At 43.1% G+C, this 19,619-nt stretch overlaps 1 protein-coding gene across 11 annotated transcripts in view; it reads left to right on the forward strand.

Moving 5' to 3' along the window:
- The window catches only part of LOC138951901 (uncharacterized), a 125,124-nt gene extending 106,249 nt beyond the window's left edge, over positions 1–18,875 (forward strand). For all 11 annotated transcript variants that reach the window (XR_011451253.1, XR_011451252.1, XR_011451255.1 and 8 more), the window contains 3 exons: positions 8,178–8,627; positions 9,424–9,568; positions 18,768–18,875. The gene's annotated coding sequence lies outside the window, so the exon portion shown is untranslated. The remainder of the gene's footprint in view (positions 1–8,177; positions 8,628–9,423; positions 9,569–18,767) is intronic.
- Positions 18,876–19,619: the final 744 nt, after the last annotated feature.

The raw sequence follows: 19,619 nt of genomic DNA on the forward strand, positions 1-19,619 counted from the left end.
TAGATTAGGCGCACAAATGTTCATAATAATAATAATAATAATGTAATCACAGGCACTATCGGTGTTTGAACAAAACGGACACACAGGAAACACCCACTTCATTCGTAACAAAACGCGGTGACGTCCTCAATGACAATGGTTTGAACAAATAACCGTTAACTTGGCACTGGATGAGTATTGCGATCAGAAAAGTGGAACTTTTGACTTTACCAGGAAAGCGAATGAAGGAGGGGGGGGGGGGGTGAGAGCAAAGAAATGAGTTAACGGACGAGTGTTGCCCATCCATCCCTTATTAGTCCCAAATGTTGATGGACGTCGGGATGATAAAGAGGAGGAGGAGGGTACTGCTTGCGTTTCCCTTGTAAACGTGTTTCTTGGAATTGGTTCCTCGAAAATGCGTGTCAACCTAACATTTGGGTTTTTCTGCTCCCGCGCCTGTTTGTTCTCCTGGTCTTCTTAATGATGGGGTCCCGGCCCCCTACCCTCACCCCGCCCCCCTCAATACCCCCACCCCCTTCCTCCACAACTCCCCACGGTCTGCCTCGGTTCCCTTTCCTGTCCCACAATCATTGAGAGATACATATTTCCATAGTTCCAGGAAGCGTTGTATTGAAGATACCGTCCTTCCTGTGTAAAGGACCGTGCACACCGCCACAGCTCTGTTGAGGCTTTACACTGGACCAGGACACCCTTCCCCTTGGACACATACCAAACATCAACAGTCTGAAGAATTTTTTTTTTTTAAACAGCCTGACTGCTTTCTGTGCGAAATGGGCACTTTGTGTTGTATTAGTTTCTCATGTGTAAGTTACCACATTCATTGAGCCAGAGAGTGCCACTGGGTACACAAAGCAGCCAGGCTGTAGAGTATTGCTATCCCACGTCAGGCCTGGTGGGTTCCGTGGTGCTCTACTACTTGGTCCAGAAGAACATTTTCCATGTTTAATGTAACATGTTAATGGACATTATTACCAATTCAGTGCCCCATATGGCTTTTTGACCAATCAGGACGGATTCTAGGTGACCCTCTAAATGTTATAACGTTCAGGCAGGGACCCTTTTTGTTTATCACGCTAAAAATTAACAAGACAAAGTAAAAAATGTAATTCAACAATATCAGCGTGATTTATTCTAAAGAATGACACTTCAAATGCTGTCAGGTAATACTCTCTTTATCTAAAAATAAAAAAATACCGAAAAGCGAGTTTTGTCGGTGGGTGCGTAACGGAACAGCAAGGCACCGCCCATTGTCTGAGTGTGCAATGCCGACCGCTCACTTGAAATCTAAACGATCAAAGTTCGAAAAAATCAAGTGAAATTGCGCCACTCGCTTTACATCAAATATATCTTTACGTCATTTCCCATCCGTCTGGAGTCGGTTCTAAATCTGTCGCTCTCTGTTCAACGAGAAAAAGCGAAGCAACCAAAACGCATGTTCAACATGGTTTATCTTGTGAGATTGTTGTGTGTCAAAGGCATTTGACCTGTGAATATTCATCACGTGAGGTGTGTTACTCTGATTGGCTGACTCAGGTCACGAGAATTCTTTGACTGACAGGCATAATCAGGTAGAAACAAGTTCCCATTGCGGCTGTTCTGTCTAATACACGGGGTTGCTTCGAAATTTCTTTTGGTCGAATTAAACGGTAATAAAACCGTTATTTCTAATATGCTGACTGTTAGCAAATGATAACAGACATGTCTCACAAACGATATCAGCATTCGCCTAAAAGGCTCATGCTTGATATCTTTTTTCTCGACATGTCTTGTTATCATTTGCTAACAGTCAGCATATTATAAATAATTAATAATCATAATGGACATTAAAGTGTTGTTATTGTAACATTATAATGGACATTAAAGTGTTGTTATTGTAACATTATAATGGACATTAAAGTGTCGTTATTGTAACATTATAATGGACATTAAAGTTTTAATGTTGTTATTGTAACATTATAATGGACAATATAGTGTTGTTATTGTAACATTATAATGGACAATATAGTGTTGTTATTGTAACATTATAATGGACATTAAAGTGTTGTTATTCTAACATTATAATAGACATTAAAGTGTTGTTATTGTAACATTATAATGGACATTAAAGTGTTGTTATTGTAACATTATAATGGACATTAAAGTGTTGTTATTGTAACATTATAATGGACATTAAAGTGTTGTTATTGTAACATTATAATGGACATTAAAGTGTTGTTATTGTTATTATTGTCTACGCGAGAAGGTATGTATCTTCACCTCCGTAGATTGAAATATTATTTGTGTGTTTCCTTTAGAGTAAGATACTTTCGGTTTTTTTAATGTGCAAAAGGTAAGTGCACGATCGGAGAGACGACACAGAACGTGAGCATCGGGTGGACGTCACGACGTGAAAAACGTCACAGCGGGTGTACGACACGCTAAAATTCGGTCAAATCGGGTGCACGACACACAAATCTGCAGGAATGATCACATTCTTCTTACGATTACAGCTGTTTGCGGGGGACTACAACTACGACACTTGGCAGGATTGGTGCAGACATGTTTAGGTTTTGGTAGAATGTATTAGCATTACTTACAAGACGCGTTTTCCTCACGATTTTGCGCTCGAAGCGACAAACTTTGCAGCTGTGCAGCGACGGGTCCGTCATTCGGCCGATTCACGGGTAAAATACGCGAAATACAAACCCGAAAAACCCATTGGCATTAAGTATAGACACTAACAGAACTAACCTGACCTATCTCGATGTGCAACACTTCGTAATACTTCATTTATAGAGATAAATAGCTTCACCAACCTCTTTGAATTTCCCCTGAAGCAAGGCAAGGCAAGGCAAGGCAAGGCAAGGCAAGTTTTATTCCAATAAAACCCCGTGAGGGTACATGGAAAATTAAAAAACACAATAAAAACACATTTCATTCAACACCAAATAAAAGGAACTAAAACAAAAAGAAATCAGACTATGTACAGAAAAGGGAGTTGAGGGGTGAGGGAGAGCAAAAACAATACAAGAAACAATTCAACAATAATAATAATAATAAATAATAATAATAATAATAATAATAATAATAATAATAATAATTGTCAGTAAGTACTGGTGTCACATGACTGATGTGAACCAGTTGATTGGCTAATGGCGATGCGCTAAAACTGTTAGCGCACTCTTGGAGTGCGCTAACTTTTCCACAGAGCGTATTCTTGCGCCCTTTGCCTAAGCAAGACTGTGCTCTCATCCTCAGAATTAATTAATGACATGTAGCTTATATTCTCCACAATACCAAATGACCATAAATTCCCTGCTTCTCAATTAAAGCAGAAGTGGGGTTTTTTTTTCTGACAGATTGCATGTGCCTGTGCCAGTGCCAGTGATCTAAAAAAATAGAAGCCGCTGTGTTTCATCTAATTTTCGCCGACTTGCATAGATTCTTCTCATATGCCGTGTTAGTGGCATGTAGCTTATCATCCACATTACCAAATGATGAGTTAGTATACAATTCCCAGCGGCTAACAGAAAACACAAGTGTTATTCCGATAACGTACCAGCAAGACCAGTTTGGAAGACTGACTCGATCGACTCTGTAGCAGACAACACAGAAATACGACTACATCAGTTCAGTAAATGAATGGTTTCAGAATTATTATTTCAAAGCAAGAACAATCGTAATCGAAAACGTGTAAGGTTCAGAACGTTCTTACCATATATAAGATTTATTAGCAGCCTGCCTTATGCGTACAGACTCAGTGCAGACTGCAGTCGTTCCATTGCCCAGGTTGGCAGGTAGCCTAGCAGACGACATTAACCCCGCTCAGCAAATTAACATGTTGGGCAAATGTGAACGAAAAAACGATGGGAATATAATACGTGTAGGGTTCAGAGCATTCTTACCGTTCATATTTAGTATCAGACTCCCCGATGAGTGAAGATAGAACACGAGAAATATGCCACATTTGTTTTGAAAATGTGCGAACCGTCGAGTCCCGCTTTGAGTCAATTCAAGGGGAGTCACTCCGCATAGTCAATCCGTCGAAGCTCGACTGGAGGTTTCGAATCGCAAATAATGAAGAGCCTTTCTCCGAGTTCAAATGAGGTCTCTCTGAAAGATCATCACTGTTCAGATCAACGCTACACTGGAATTTACCAACAGAAATTAAAATGCGTGTGACGAAAGCACGACACACTTGAGACACCCCACACAAAAGTAGATCTTTACTGTGCACGACCTGACCACACAGTTATGCCTATTCAAATGCGCATTGCAAAATGTGCGTTAGGAATCTTCTTTTTTCTATGGCGGTACTGACAATATCGTTATTGAAACAATCCCAGTGCACTAAGGGATTTATAGAGCAAATCTCGAAAATAATTATTGAACTCAGCGCTATGCGCTTCGTTCAATAATGAATTTTCTCGATTTGCTCTATAAATCCCTTAGTGCACTGGGATGTCTCAATAACTTAAATAATAATAATAATAATAATAATAATAATAATAATAATAAGCAGATGACGGAAGCGTCGGGAAGAAAATTTTGGTGTTACTGTGTTTTTTATATTAAGTCAAGTTTTGACAAAATATTTTAACATCGAGGGGGAATCGAAACGAGGGTCGTGGTGTATGTGTGTCTGTGCGTGTGTGTGTGTGTGTGTGTGTGTGTGTGTGTGTGTGTGTGTGTGTGTGTGTGTGTAGAGCGATTCAGACTAAACTACTGGACCGATCTTTATGAAATTTGACATGAGAGTTCCTGGGTATGAAATCCCCGAACGTTTTTTTCATTTTTTTGATAAATGTCTTTGATGACGTCATATCCGGCTTTTCGTGAAAGTTGAGGCGGCACTGTCACGCCCTCATTTTTTAACCAAATTGGTTGAAATTTTGGTCAAGTAATCTTCGACGAAGCCCGGACTTCGGTATCGCATTTCAGCTTGGTGGCTTAAAAATTAATTCATGACTTTGGTCATTAAAAATCTGAAAATTGTAAAAAAAAAAATTTTATAAAACGATTCAAATTTACGTTTATCTTATTCTCCATCATTTGCTGATTCCAAAAACATATAAATATGTTATATTCGGATTAAAAACAAGCTCTGAAAATTAAATATATAAAAATTATTATCAAAATTAAATTGTCGAAATCAATTTAAAAACACTTTCATCTTATTCCTTGTCGGTTCCTGATTCCAAAAACATATAGATATGATATGTTTGGATTAAAAACACGCTCAGAAAGTTAAAACAAAGAGAGGTACAGAAACGCGTGCTATCCTTCTTAGCGCAACTACTACCCCGCTCTTCTTGTCAATTTCACTGCCTTTGCCATGAGCGGTGGACTGACGATGCTACGAGTATACGGTCTTGCTGAAAAATTGCATTGCGTTCAGTTTCATTCTGTGAGTTCGACAGCTACTTGACTAAATATTGTATTTTCGCCTTACGCGACTTGTTTCTAATTAATGAAGAAAATTTTCTTAACACAGTGTGGTAAGAGAGTCAGGGCAGTGTAATTGAAACGTGTGTTCACAGAAGCACTTCAAACATCTCCGCCACAATTTGCTCTTCCCGCATCAACGATCTTTTGTGCACGTTCTCGAGCGTCTGGCTATTCCTTTGTCCTCCCACGAACACGAGATTTACCCATCATGTAAAAAGAGCGCAGGGTAAAAGCATAGTCGTGTTTTGCCGACGAGTTAACCCGGCTTAAACTGTAATTGAAAATATTAATAGATTAGAGACACGAACGACTTGTTTCATGCACGTACTGGTTTTTCAATGCGCGCGTGTATTTATGTGCTTGTTTGCAATGCAGACAGGGTGGGAAATCTACCGCTGTTGGAGAGGATTTTGCTTGGGATGGCTACTAACGCAAAGAAACACACGACTTGATCAAGATACAAAACGAGTCGTTTTTTTGGTCATCGTTTTCGATTTTTACATTTAGTCAAGTTATGACTAAATGTTTTAACATAGAGGGGGAATCGAGACGAGGGTCGTGGTGTATGTGTGTTTGTGTGTATGTGTGTGTGTGTGTGTGTGTGTGTGTGTGTGTGTGTGTGTGTGTGTGTGTGCGTGCGTGCGTGTAGAGCGATTCAGACCAAACTACTGGACCGATCTTTATGAAATTTGACATGAGAGTTCCTGGGTATGATATCCCCATACGTTTTTTTCATTTTTTTGATAAATGTCTTTGATGACGTCATATCCGGCTGTTCGTGAAAGTTGAGGCGGCACTGTCACGCCCTCATTTTTTAACCAAATTGGTTGAAATTTTGGTCAAGTAATGTTCGACGAAGCCCGGACTTCAGTATTGCATTTCAGCTTGGTGGCTTAAAAACTAATGAGTGAGTTTGGTCATTAAAAATCGGAAACTTGTAATTACAATTATTTTTTATTAAACGATCCAAAAACAATTTCATCTTATTCCTCGTCATTTTCTGATTCCAAAAACATATACATATGTTATATTTGGATTAAAAACAAGCTCTGAAAATTAAAAATATAAAAATTATGATCAAAATTAAATTTCCGAAATCGATTTAAAAACTATTTCATCTTATTCCTTGTCGGTTCCTGATTCAAAAAACATATAGATATGATATGTTTGGATTAAAAACACGCTCAGAAAGTTAAAACGAAGAGAGGTACAGTAACTTGAAGCGTGCTATGAAGCACAGCGCAACCGCTGCCGCGCCAAACAGGCTCGTCACTTTCGCTGCCTTTTGCACTAGCGGCGGACTACGTTCAGTTTCATTCTGTGAGTTCCACAGCTTGACTAAATGTAGTAATTTCGCCTTACGCGACTTGTTTTTTTGTGGGATGAGAAAACGGTCGCCACGCTTCTTGACACGTCACGTGACTCGTGTCAACTTACTTACTTACTGCCTTTCACGCCTGGTGGCGTGTAGGGCAGCGACTGTTTTCCTTTGTCGCTGTTTCTGTAACTCACTCGGTTTTACCAGTTAGAGTTGTTGGCCCTAAGCTGAACCCCCAACCTGGAGGACCAGGGTACACATTTTAGTCTGGCCTCTACCTCACGCGGATCTGTTCGGCATGGTTGGACCTACCAGGGATACGAGGTCCCCGCCGACATAGCTCCGGAGGTTGTCAAGGCACGCAAGCCCCCACACCACGATCAAGGTAAGTGCGCCAGGTGGGGGGACTCGTGTCAAACATGCCTATAATTATAAGTACACGACAATTCATTCCGTCAGCCAGTCTTAGTTTTTCATTGACTATCATCATGGACGACACTCTGTATGACAACGTGTTGAACTATTTGAAAAATGGCACTTACCCTCTATAAAGTTTTGTAACAATAAAGTTAAAAATAAATACTGACATAGCTCTACATTGGTTAGAAAAGAAGGGGACCAGTTCGAGAGGGGGCCTATTTTGGATGCGAGGGGGGATCAAAATCGCCCAGGGGGACCAGTCGAAAACGAGGCTGGATGTCTAAGGGGGGATCATTATAGAGCAGTTTTTGCCACGAATTGGTCCCCCGGGGGACTACTTCAGAGGGGGACCGGACCGGATCCTACACCGGTTCTTTCTATCAGCGTGGGTTCAACCCCCAAGTTCGGCGCAGACTCTCCTCTGTGTCCGAACACCCCCGTGTGCACGCATGCGCACGATAAAGATCGCAGGGTCACAGCGAAACCCTCAGGCCTTGAAAACACGAATACATGCATGCAAAAATATGAATCCGCGGTGTCCGTTCGGCCAACAGCCCATAAAGTAACCATTTCAGCACTGACGTACTAAGACGACCCAACCCGGTCCCTAGCCCATTTCAGGTTTCCTCTAGCAGCCGGCAACCAGCTGTCTACACCCCCCCCCCCCCCCCTTGCATTTTTATATTTTATTTTTTATACAAAGCCGGGTTTTCCCGTGTAACATGCCCCTAATGCCTTTGCCGTGAGTGCGTAAAACATTTTCTTCTCTCACCCTGTGAATCTTTCAACATTGTCTTCACGAATATAGCAACCAGGCCTCCAAGGCACCCCCCCCCCCCCCCCATCCCCCTGCACCGCCGCACCCCGGGGGTTTCCAACAGGTGTGTCGAACTCTTCTCTGTCTTCAGAAACAACAGGAGTGTCAACACGAAACGTAACTGGCGTGTATAACCACTGATTGCCAACACGGTTAACCTGTTGGTTCATTTCCTGGTTTCTGTTATTGTTGCAGGTGACTGGGTGACAGCATCGTCACAAACCACTGGTGCATGGCGACCGTGAGCGAGGTGGAACCTTTCCTCTCTGTGACATCATCCACACAAACCACTGGTGCATGGCGACCGTGAGCGAGGTGGAACCCTTCCTCTCTGTGACATAATCCACACAAACCACTGGTGCATGGCGACCGTGAGCGAGGTGGAACCCTTCCTCTCTGTGACATAATCCACACAAACCACTGGTGCATGGCGACCGTGAGCGAGGTGGAACCTTTCCTCTCTGTGACATCATCCACACAAACCACTGGTGCATGGCGACCGTGAGCGAGGTGGAACCCTTCCTCTCTGTGACATCATCCACACAAACCACTGGTGCATGGCGACCGTGAGCGAGGGGGAACCCTTCCTTTCTGTGGCATCAATGGGACGTACAGCGTCCAACGTCTCGTGGACATCATGCTAAGGTATGACGCTCACCGGGTTAACGAGCATCACACAGCAGGGCCGGACCAAATGAGTTGTAAGGGGGGGGGGGGGGGGGTCCTCCTTTTTGGGGGGGGCAAATCAGCGAAGGTGGGGGGGGGGGGGGTACCTTTTTCTCATCGGATTTCACATTGAATAAAATTTGTTAGAGACACACACAAAATGTATCTAAAAAAAAAAAAAAAACCACTCAAAGCGAGGTACATGCTTTTTCCAGGGGTGGGGTTCCGGAACCCCTGGAACCCCTGGACCCCCCCCCCCCCCCCCCCCCCCTGGGTCCGGCCCTGCACAGTTTGGAGCACGTTGTTGTTGTTGCTGCTTCTGCTGCCGGTTGGACTTGTTTTTGCTGCTAAATGAAGTTAATTTAACTATTGTATTTTTAACTATTGAACAGTTCTTACCTCGAAGTGTAATGACAAGATCTAGGAAAGAAAGGGAAGCCACGGTTAATGATAGGAAAGATTTCTTCGGCATCCATTGTATTTTCCAACCCAATTAGCATCAGAGAAAATAAGTTTTTCATAAGTACTTAAAACCCAGGTTGTCACTTGTTTTGCTTGTTTGTGTGACTGTTTGATTAGGGTTAGGGTTAGGGCATTTTTTAATTAGTTTTTCTGTGATTTGTTGTTTTCTTATTGCTGTTTGTTTGTTTGTAAATGATGCAGGCGACTTAAGATAATTCAAAATGTTTCCAGGACTTTTCAATCATGTTCAGATGTATCCATGCAGGTTTTTTTTTCTGCCAGCCATGATGAAATATGTCCATGATTGTTCAAGGTCAGACAGCAGCAGCAGCGGGAGGAGGGTGGAGGGGGGAGTGACATGGACATGGAGCTGGATGATGGTGGTGATGATGTGATGTGACGTGACGCCTGCTGGTGCCCGCTCCACACACACTGCGTGCTGACTTCGCAGTGTTGAGGTAAAGTTTCTGTGTGCATTTTACATGCTGTCGACCCACTGTTACATAAGGCCAAAATAAAGGGCAGTTTCTGTGTGCATTTTACATGCTGTCGACCCACTGTTACATAAGGCCAAGGTAAAGGGCAGTTTCTGTGTGCATTTTACATGCTGTCGACCCACTGTTACATAAGGCCGAGGTAAAGGGCAGTTTCTGTGTGCATTTTACATGCTGTCGACCCACTGTTACATAAGGCCAAAATAAAGGGCAGTTTCTGTGTGCATTTTACATGCTGTCGACCCACTGTTACATAAGGCCAAGGTGAAGGGCAGTTTCTGTGTGCATTTTACATGCTGTCGACCCACTGTTACATAAGGCCAAAATAAAGGGCAGTTTCTGTGTGCATTTTACATGCTGTCGACCCACTGTTACATAAGGCCGAGGTAAAGGGCAGTTTCTGTGTGCATTTTACATGCTGTCGACCCACTGTTACATAAGGCCAAGGTGAAGGGCAGTTTCTGTGTGCATTTTACATGCTGTCGACCCACTGTTACATAAGGCCAAGGTGAAGGGCAGTTTCTGTGTGCATTTTACATGCTGTCGACCCACTGTTACATAAGGCCAAAATAAAGGGCAGTTTCTGTGTGCATTTTACATGCTGTCGACCCACTGTTACATAAGGCCGAGGTGAAGGGCAGTTTCTGTGTGCATTTTACATGCTGTCGACCCACTGTTACATAAGGCCAAGGTGAAGGGCAGTTTCTGTGTGCATTTTACATGCTGTCGACCCACTGTTACATAAGGCCAAAATAAAGGGCAGTTTCTGTGTGCATTTTACATGCTGTCGACCCACTGTTACATAAGGCCGAGGTAAAGGGCAGTTTTTGTGTGCATTTTACATGCTGTCGACCCACTGTTACAAAAGGCCAAAATAAAGGGCAGTTTCTGTGTGCATTTTACATGCTGTCGACCCACTGTTACATAAGGCCAAGGTGAAGGGCAGTTTCTGTGTGCATTTTACATGCTGTCGACCCACTGTTACATAAGGCCAAGGTGAAGGGCAGTTTCTGTGTGCATTTTACATGCTGTCGACCCACTGTTACATAAGGCCAAAATAAAGGGCAGTTTCTGTGTGCATTTTACATGCTGTCGACCCACTGTTACATAAGGCCGAGGTAAAGGGCAGTTTCTGTGTGCATTTTACATGCTGTCGACCCACTGTTACATAAGGCCGAGGTAAAGGGCAGTTTCTGTGTGCATTTTACATGCTGTCGACCCACTGTTACATAAGGCCAAGGTGAAGGGCAGTTTCTGTGTGCATTTTACATGCTGTCGACCCACTGTTACATAAGGCCAAGGTGAAGGGCAGTTTCTGTGTGCATTTTACATGCTGTCGACCCACTGTTACATAAGGCCAAAATAAAGGGCAGTTCTGTGTGCATTTTACATGCTGTCGACCCACTGTTACATAAGGCCGAGGTAAAGGGCAGTTTCTGTGTGCATTTTACATGCTGTCGACCCACTGTTACATAAGGCCAAAATAAAGGGCAGTTTCTGTGTGCATTTTACATGCTGTTGACCCACTGTTACATAAGGCCAAGGTGAAGGGCAGTTTCTGTGTGCATTTTACATGCTGTCGACCCACTGTTACATAAGGCCGAGGTGAAGGGCAGTTTCTGTGTGCATTTTACATGCTGTCGACCCACTGTTACATAAGGCCAAGGTGAAGGGCAGTTTCTGTGTGCATTTTACATGCTGTCGACCCACTGTTACATAAGGCCAAAATAAAGGGCAGTTTCTGTGTGCATTTTACATGCTGTCGACCCACTGTTACATAAGGCCGAGGTAAAGGGCAGTTTCTGTGTGCATTTTACATGCTGTCGACCCACTGTTACATAAGGCCAAAATAAAGGGCAGTTTCTGTGTGCATTTTACATGCTGTCGACCCACTGTTACATAAGGCCAAGGTGAAGGGCAGTTTCTGTGTGCATTTTACATGCTGTCGACCCACTGTTACATAAGGCCAAGGTGAAGGGCAGTTTCTGTGTGCATTTTACATGCTGTCGACCCACTGTTACATAAGGCCAAAATAAAGGGCAGTTTCTGTGTGCATTTTACATGCTGTCGACCCACTGTTACATAAGGCCGAGGTAAAGGGCAGTTTCTGTGTGCATTTTACATGCTGTCGACCCACTGTTACATAAGGCCGAGGTAAAGGGCAGTTTCTGTGTGCATTTTACATGCTGTTGACCCACTGTTACATAAGGCCAAAATAAAGGGCAGTTTCTGTGTGCATTTTACATGCTGTCGACCCACTGTTACATAAGGCCAAGGTGAAGGGCAGTTTCTGTGTGCATTTTACATGCTGTCGACCCACTGTTACATAAGGCCGAGGTCAAGGGCAGTTTCTGTGTGCATTTTACATGCTGTCGACCCACTGTTACATAAGGCCGAGGTAAAGGGCAGTTTCTGTGTGCATTTTACATGCTGTCGACCCACTGTTACATAAGGCCAAGGTGAAGGGCAGTTTCTGTGTGCATTTTACATGCTGTCGACCCACTGTTACATAAGGCCAAGGTGAAGGGCAGTTTCTGTGTGCATTTTACATGCTGTCGACCCACTGTTACATAAGGCCGAGGTAAAGGGCAGTTTCTGTGTGCATTTTACATGCTGTCGACCCACTGTTACATAAGGCCAAAATACAGGGCAGTTTCTGTGTGCATTTTACATGCTGTCGACCCACTGTTACATATGGCCAAGATAAAGGGCAGTTTCTGTGTGCATTTTACATGCTGTCGACCCACTGTTACATAAGGCCAAAATAAAGGGCAGTTTCTGTGTGCATTTTACATGCTGTCGACCCACTGTTACATAAGGCCAAAATAAAGGGCAGTTTCTGTGTGCATTTTACATGCTGTCGACCCACTGTTACATAAGGCCAAAATAAAAGGCAGTTTTTGTGTGCATTTTACATGCTGTCGACCCACTGTTACATAAGGCCAAGGTGAAGGGCAGTTTCTGTGTGCATTTTACATGCTGTCGACCCACTGTTACATAAGGCCGAGGTAAAGGGCAGTTTCTGTGTGCATTTTACATGCTGTTGACCCACTGTTACATACGGCCAAAATAAAGGGCAGTTTCTGTGTGCATTTTACATGCTGTCGACCCACTGTTACATAAGGCCAAAATAAAGGGCAGTTTCTGTGTGCATTTTACATGCTGTCGACCCACTGTTACATAAGGCCAAAATAAAGGGCAGTTTCTGTGTGCATTTTACATGCTGTCGACCCACTGTTACATAAGGCCAAAATAAAGGGCAGTTTCTGTGTGCATTTTACATGCTGTCGACCCACTGTTACATAAGGCCAAAATAAAGGGCAGTTTCTGTGTGCATTTTACATGCTGTCGACCCACTGTTACATAAGGCCGAGGTAAAGGGCAGTTTTTGTGTGCATTTTACATGCTGTCGACCCACTGTTACAAAAGGCCAAAATAAAGGGCAGTTTCTGTGTGCATTTTACATGCTGTCGACCCACTGTTACATAAGGCCAAGGTGAAGGGCAGTTTCTGTGTGCATTTTACATGCTGTCGACCCACTGTTACATAAGGCCAAGGTGAAGGGCAGTTTCTGTGTGCATTTTACATGTTGTCGACCCACTGTTACATAAGGCCAAAATAAAGGGCAGTTTCTGTGTGCATTTTACATGCTGTCGACCCACTGTTACATAAGGCCGAGGTAAAGGGCAGTTTCTGTGTGCATTTTACATGCTGTCGACCCACTGTTACATAAGGCCGAGGTAAAGGGCAGTTTCTGTGTGCATTTTACATGCTGTCGACCCACTGTTACATAAGGCCAAGGTGAAGGGCAGTTTCTGTGTGCATTTTACATGCTGTCGACCCACTGTTACATAAGGCCAAGGTGAAGGGCAGTTTCTGTGTGCATTTTACATGCTGTCGACCCACTGTTACATAAGGCCAAAATAAAGGGCAGTTCTGTGTGCATTTTACATGCTGTCGACCCACTGTTACATAAGGCCGAGGTAAAGGGCAGTTTCTGTGTGCATTTTACATGCTGTCGACCCACTGTTACATAAGGCCAAAATAAAGGGCAGTTTCTGTGTGCATTTTACATGCTGTCGACCCACTGTTACATAAGGCCAAGGTGAAGGGCAGTTTCTGTGTGCATTTTACATGCTGTCGACCCACTGTTACATAAGGCCGAGGTGAAGGGCAGTTTCTGTGTGCATTTTACATGCTGTCGACCCACTGTTACATAAGGCCAAGGTGAAGGGCAGTTTCTGTGTGCATTTTACATGCTGTCGACCCACTGTTACATAAGGCCAAAATAAAGGGCAGTTTCTGTGTGCATTTTACATGCTGTCGACCCACTGTTACATAAGGCCGAGGTAAAGGGCAGTTTCTGTGTGCATTTTACATGCTGTCGACCCACTGTTACATAAGGCCAAAATAAAGGGCAGTTTCTGTGTGCATTTTACATGCTGTCGACCCACTGTTACATAAGGCCAAGTTGAAGGGCAGTTTCTGTGTGCATTTTACATGCTGTCGACCCACTGTTACATAAGGCCAAGGTGAAGGGCAGTTTCTGTGTGCATTTTACATGCTGTCGACCCACTGTTACATAAGGCCAAAATAAAGGGCAGTTTCTGTGTGCATTTTACATGCTGTCGACCCACTGTTACATAAGGCCGAGGTAAAGGGCAGTTTCTGTGTGCATTTTACATGCTGTCGACCCACTGTTACATAAGGCCGAGGTAAAGGGCAGTTTCTGTGTGCATTTTACATGCTGTCGACCCACTGTTACATAAGGCCAAGGTGAAGGGCAGTTTCTGTGTGCATTTTACATGCTGTCGACCCACTGTTACATAAGGCCAAGGTGAAGGGCAGTTTCTGTGTGCATTTTACATGCTGTCGACCCACTGTTACATAAGGCCGAGGTAAAGGGCAGTTTCTGTGTGCATTTTACATGCTGTCGACCCACTGTTACATAAGGCCGAGGTAAAGGGCAGTTTCTGTGTGCATTTTACATGCTGTCGACCCACTGTTACATAAGGCCAAGGTGAAGGGCAGTTTCTGTGTGCATTTTACATGCTGTCGACCCACTGTTACATTAGGCCAAGGTGAAGGGCAGTTTCTGTGTGCATTTTACATGCTGTCGACCCACTGTTACATAAGGCCGAGGTAAAGGGCAGTTTCTGTGTGCATTTTACATGCTGTCGACCCACTGTTACATAAGGCCAAAATACAGGGCAGTTTCTGTGTGCATTTTACATGCTGTCGACCCACTGTTACATAAGGCCAAGATAAAGGGCAGTTTCTGTGTACATTTTACATGCTGTCGACCCACTGTTACATAAGGCCAAAATAAAGGGCAGTTTCTGTGTGCATTTTACATGCTGTCGACCCACTGTTACATAAGGCCAAAATAAAGGGCAGTTTCTGTGTGCATTTTACATGCTGTCGACCCACTGTTACATAAGGCCAAAATAAAGGGCAGTTTCTGTGTGCATTTTACATGCTGTCGACCCACTGTTACATAAGGCCAAGGTGAAGGGCAGTTTCTGTGTGCATTTTACATGCTGTCGACCCACTGTTACATAAGGCCGAGGTAAAGGGCAGTTTCTGTGTGCATTTTACATGCTGTTGACCCACTGTTACATAAGGCCAAAATAAAGGGCAGTTTCTGTGTGCATTTTACATGCTGTCAACCCACTGTTACATAAGGCCAAAATAAAGGGCAGTTTCTGTGTGCATTTTACATGCTGTCGACCCACTGTTACATAAGGCCAAAATAAAGGGCAGTTTCTGTGTGCATTTTACATGCTGTCGACCCACTGTTACATAAGGCCAAAATAAAGGGCAGTTTCTGTGTGCATTTTACATGCTGTCGACCCACTGTTACATAAGGCCAAAATAAAGGGCAGTTTCTGTGTGCATTTTACATGCTGTCGACCCACTGCTATAGAAGGCCAAAATAAAGGGCAGTTTCTGTGTGCATTTTACATGCTGTCGACCCACTGTTACATAAGGCTAAAATAAAGGGCAGTTTCTGTGTGCATTTTACATGCTGTCGACCCACTGTTACATAAGGCCAAAATAAAGGGCAGTTTCTGTGTGCATTTTACATGCTGTCGACCCACTGTTACATAAGGCCAAAATAAAGGGCAGTTTCTGTGTGCATTTTACATGCTGTCGACCCACTGTTACATAAGGCCAAAATAAAGGGCAGTTTCTGTGTGCATTTTACATGCTGTCGACCCACTGTTACATAAGGCCAAAATAAAGGGCAGTTTCTGTGTGCATTTTACATGCTGTCGACCCACTGCTAGAGAAGGCCAAAATAAAGGGCAGTTTCTGTGTGCATTTTACATGCTGTCGACCCACTGTTACATAAGGCCAAAATAAAGGGCAGTTTCTGTGTGCATTTTACATGCTGTCGACCCACTGTTACATAAGGCCGAGGTAAAGGGCAGTTTCTGTGTGCATTTTACATGCTGTCGACCCACTGTTACATAAGGCCAAAATACAGGGCAGTTTCTGTGTGCATTTTACATGCTGTCGACCCACTGTTACATAAGGCCAAGATAAAGGGCAGTTTCTGTGTACATTTTACATGCTGTCGACCCACTGTTACATAAGGCCAAAATAAAGGGCAGTTTCTGTGTGCATTTTACATGCTGTCGACCCACTGTTACATAAGGCCAAAATAAAGGGCAGTTTCTGTGTGCATTTTACATGCTGTCGACCCACTGTTACATAAGGCCAAAATAAAGGGCAGTTTCTGTGTGCATTTTACATGCTGTCGACCCACTGTTACATAAGGCCAAGGTGAAGGGCAGTTTCTGTGTGCATTTTACATGCTGTCGACCCACTGTTACATAAGGCCGAGGTAAAGGGCAGTTTCTGTGTGCATTTTACATGCTGTTGACCCACTGTTACATAAGGCCAAAATAAAGGGCAGTTTCTGTGTGCATTTTACATGCTGTCAACCCACTGTTACATAAGGCCAAAATAAAGGGCAGTTTCTGTGTGCATTTTACATGCTGTCGACCCACTGTTACATAAGGCCAAAATAAAGGGCAGTTTCTGTGTGCATTTTACATGCTGTCGACCCACTGTTACATAAGGCCAAAATAAAGGGCAGTTTCTGTGTGCATTTTACATGCTGTCGACCCACTGTTACATAAGGCCAAAATAAAGGGCAGTTTCTGTGTGCATTTTACATGCTGTCGACCCACTGCTATAGAAGGCCAAAATAAAGGGCAGTTTCTGTGTGCATTTTACATGCTGTCGACCCACTGTTACATAAGGCCAAAATAAAGGGCAGTTTCTGTGTGCATTTTACATGCTGTCGACCCACTGTTACATATGGCCAAAATAAAGGGCAGTTTCTGTGTGCATTTTACATGCTGTCGACCCACTGTTACATAAGGCCAAAATAAAGGGCAGTTTCTGTGTGCATTTTACATGCTGTCGACCCACTGTTACATAAGGCCAAAATAAAGGGCAGTTTCTGTGTGCATTTTACATGCTGTCGACCCACTGTTACATAAGGCCAAAATAAAGGGCAGTTTCTGTGTGCATTTTACATGCTGTCGACCCACTGCTAGAGAAGGCCAAAATAAAGGGCAGTTTCTGTGTGCATTTTACATGCTGTCGACCCACTGTTACATAAGGCCAAAATAAAGGGCAGTTTCTGTGTGCATTTTACATGCTGTCGACCCACTGTTACATAAGGCCAAAATAAAGGGCAGTTTCTGTGTGCATTTTACATGCTGTCGACCCACTGTTACATAAGGCCAAAATAAAGGGCAGTTTCTGTGTGCATTTTACATGCTGTCGACCCACTGTTACATAAGGCCAAAATAAAGGGCAGTTTCTGTGTGCATTTTACATGCTGTCGACCCACTGTTACATAAGGCCAAGGTGAAGGGCAGTTTCTGTGTGCATTTTACATGCTGTCGACCCACTGCTATAGAAGGCCAAAATAAAGGGCAGTTTCTGTGTGCATTTTACATGCTGTCGACCCACTGTTACATAAGGCCAAAATAAAGGGCAGTTTCTGTGTGCATTTTACATGCTGTCGACCCACTGTTACATAAGGCCAAAATAAAGGGCAGTTTCTGTGTGCATTTTACATGCTGTCGACCCACTGTTACATAAGGCCGAGGTAAAGGGCAGTTTCTGTGTGCATTTTACATGCTGTCGACCCACTGTTACATAAGGCCAAAATAAAGGGCAGTTTCTGTGTGCATTTTACATGCTGTCGACCCACTGTTACATAAGGCCAAAATAAAGGGCAGTTTCTGTGTGCATTTTACATGCTGTCGACCCACTGTTACATAAGGCCAAAATAAAGGGCAGTTTCTGTGTGCATTTTACATGCTGTCGACCCACTGTTACATAAGGCCAAAATAAAGGGCAGTTTCTGTGTGCATTTTACATGCTGTCGACCCACTGTTACATAAGGCCAAAATAAAGGGCAGTTTCTGTGTGCATTTTACATGCTGTCGACCCACTGCTATAGAAGGCCAAAATAAAGGGCAGTTTCTGTGTGCATTTTACATGCTGTCGACCCACTGCTATAGAAGGCCAAAATAAAGGGCAGTTTCTGTGTGCATTTGAAAAACAAAACACCTGTGGAGCAAGTGCTGTAGGAGGCCAAATTAAAAGTGTTCCCTGTTCATCTTTAGTTGAAGAAATGTGTGGGGTCCTGATTTGGCCTACATGGTCCGCTGGACCCAAAAAGCAACAACAATCAAATCAAATCAAGAAATGTGGAAACCAATCTTTGTGCTAGGAATGACTAATACTTTTGGCAACTGCTTGATTGTAATCAGTTAGTGCTGAACACTACTACATGTATCAACCGTTTCCCCAAATAGGAAGAAATATGCCATGTTTGTAATTTACTCATTTTGTGTTTTTGGTGTAGCATCCGTCTTTGGAATTTGTTTTGTCTTCAGAATTTAACAAATTGGTTGTATTTTTGTTGCTTTCTGACAGCTTTTAAATTAAAGAGAGAATGAAGTATGGTAGGAAAAAACTTGTGTAGAACAAATCAAACTGCTGTTGTAAGAACAGTTTTCTGTCTTAAGTCATGTTGTGGGTGTGTTTTGTTTTTTATTTGTTTCTTTGAATGTTGACATTATTACTTAACGAGAAATGAAATAACCTTATTAATCTTTGCTTCATCCAACAGGTGATGTCAGCCAGCCTGCCCCATTTCGAAGTTCCTGTCGTTCGCGATCGTGTGTGTTATTATCGTCGATCGGTGATTATGGCGAATAAAACACATTTGAAACGAAAGAAAAAAGTGTGTGTGTGTGTGTGTGCGTGCGTGCGTGCGTACGTGCGTGCGTGCGTGTTTGTATGTGCGTGTGTGTCGAAAGCGACATTGATTGCGGGGAAAACACATGAGTAAGAGAGAGAGAGAGAGAGAGAGAGAGAGAGAGAGAGAACTCAGAACTCAGAACTCAGAACTCAGAACTTTATTACAAAAGGATAAAGGTTTTAGGCAAAGCCTATTCTTCCAACCTGTCCTTTATACAACACATAAAGACAGACGCACATTACAGATATAAATTCAATCATATAAAATACAGAAATACATTGTATGGAATGCAACACAATGTGCATTTAAGGAATTACATAAGGAGAACTCAAAAATTACAAAATTACATTGACATAGTTATACCTTTCATTTGGGAATAAAGTTGCTCCGATCAGCTACACAATCGTTAACACCAGTGCAAAATGTTTAACAAAATAACAATCGAACAAGACATTTCATTCACGAATGATGTGTGAACGTGACTGTCTCTTAAACATTTTCACTGAAGTTGCATTTCTTATCTGTTGGGGGAAGGAGTTCCAGAGAAACGCTCCCGAGAAGGCTAAGCTCGATTTGTAGAGGTCTATGCGAGGTATAGGAGGGATGATTTTTTGGGACCCATATCTTTTTGTGGCATGTTTGAAATGTGATTGCCAATATTAATTTTAGGACAGTCGTCCTTTAGAATTTTATACATGAACACAGCCTTGTTTAACGTCA

This window comes from Littorina saxatilis, linkage group LG17 (genome assembly GCF_037325665.1).
Source record: "Littorina saxatilis isolate snail1 linkage group LG17, US_GU_Lsax_2.0, whole genome shotgun sequence".
Lineage (NCBI taxonomy): Eukaryota > Metazoa > Mollusca > Gastropoda > Littorinimorpha > Littorinidae > Littorina > Littorina saxatilis.